Genomic DNA, 1351 nt, shown 5'->3' on the forward strand with positions numbered 1-1351 from the left:
TGGGTCGCACTTCCTTAACTCACTCGGTTGTTCCAGCCTGAGAAGTCGGCAGCGGCGGAACATTGCCTTAACGAAGGACACAGGATGATGTATGACAAGGCACAATTTATCTCAAAAAATGGTTCAAATGGCTCTGAGCACTATGGCACTTAACAGCTGTGGTCATCAGTCCCCTAGAACTTAGAACTACTTAAACCTAACTAACCTAAGGACATCACACACATCCATGCCCAAGGCAGGATTCGAACCTGCGACCGTAGCGGTCACGCGGCTCCAGACTGTAGCGCCTAGAACCGCACGGCCACTTCGGCCGGCTCACAATTGATCTCTTCTGCTTCTTCCTATTGGGAATGTGTTCTTAAAGAATCAATTGAAATTAGATTATCCAGTAATATTATTAACAGGGATAAAGGTTTTCCTCTAAGCAAGATATGGAATCCGATTTTGTCCGATATTAAGCAACAACGGTCTTCTTTTCGATCATTGCATTCTTCCAACTAGTGCTGTTGCGATTTATCGTTTCTGCCGTCTTCTCCCACTGGCGCGCTTCGCGTCTAGTTGCAGCCAGGAGGCGCTGCCCATCATCTCGCGAAAGTGCGGTTCTCTGTCCGTCGTGTATAAAGGTTTCCGTCGTCGTGGCTGGAATACAGTTCCGGCGAGGCAGTGCACGAGCATTAACTCAGCTGAAGATGGCGGCCAGCTGGTCCGCCGAAATATTGTGTCTGGACGACGACATGATCCGGCTGCAAACCCGTGAAGAATATCAACATTCAGGACCGTTAGTGCTAATGGTTTAGACAGCTATCGTACATGTACGGGATGGAATCGAGAGGTCACTTCGTACACAAAACCTTGCGCTGTCAAAAGTTTCGCAGTTATGGAATGCTGTAGAGGCGGAATGATTTGGTATTTCTCCAGGGGGCTTCCAGCGACCCGTTGACTCCACGTCACGTCGGGCTGCCGTACCACGCCAGGGGAAAGGAGGTCCGACACCATACGAGGAGGTGTCCGGTGACTTTGGTCACGTCGGTGTAGATTTACAGAAAGATTCTGACGGTGCTAATTGACATGCACTCTGCGAGTTTTGAAGGTAGCAGAGATGAAATACGGCCAGTGAGAGGTTATTTACAAATTCTACAGGAAACAGACTGCGGTTGTAGGAGTTCAAGGAAGAGGAAGGGAAGCGTCCGTGTTGTGAGAGATTGCGCACGATGTGGGACACGTGGTGAGGAGGTGGTTCGCGGTGAGCGGGGGCGGGGACGTGGGCGGGGGCAGAGGGGAGGCTGCGGAAGGTCCAGGCGGGGGGGCGGCGTATAAAAGGCGGGGCTCGCGACCGGCCGCCACTGCAGCG

This window comes from Schistocerca americana, chromosome 11, assembly GCF_021461395.2.
Source record: "Schistocerca americana isolate TAMUIC-IGC-003095 chromosome 11, iqSchAmer2.1, whole genome shotgun sequence".
NCBI lineage: Eukaryota > Metazoa > Arthropoda > Insecta > Orthoptera > Acrididae > Schistocerca > Schistocerca americana.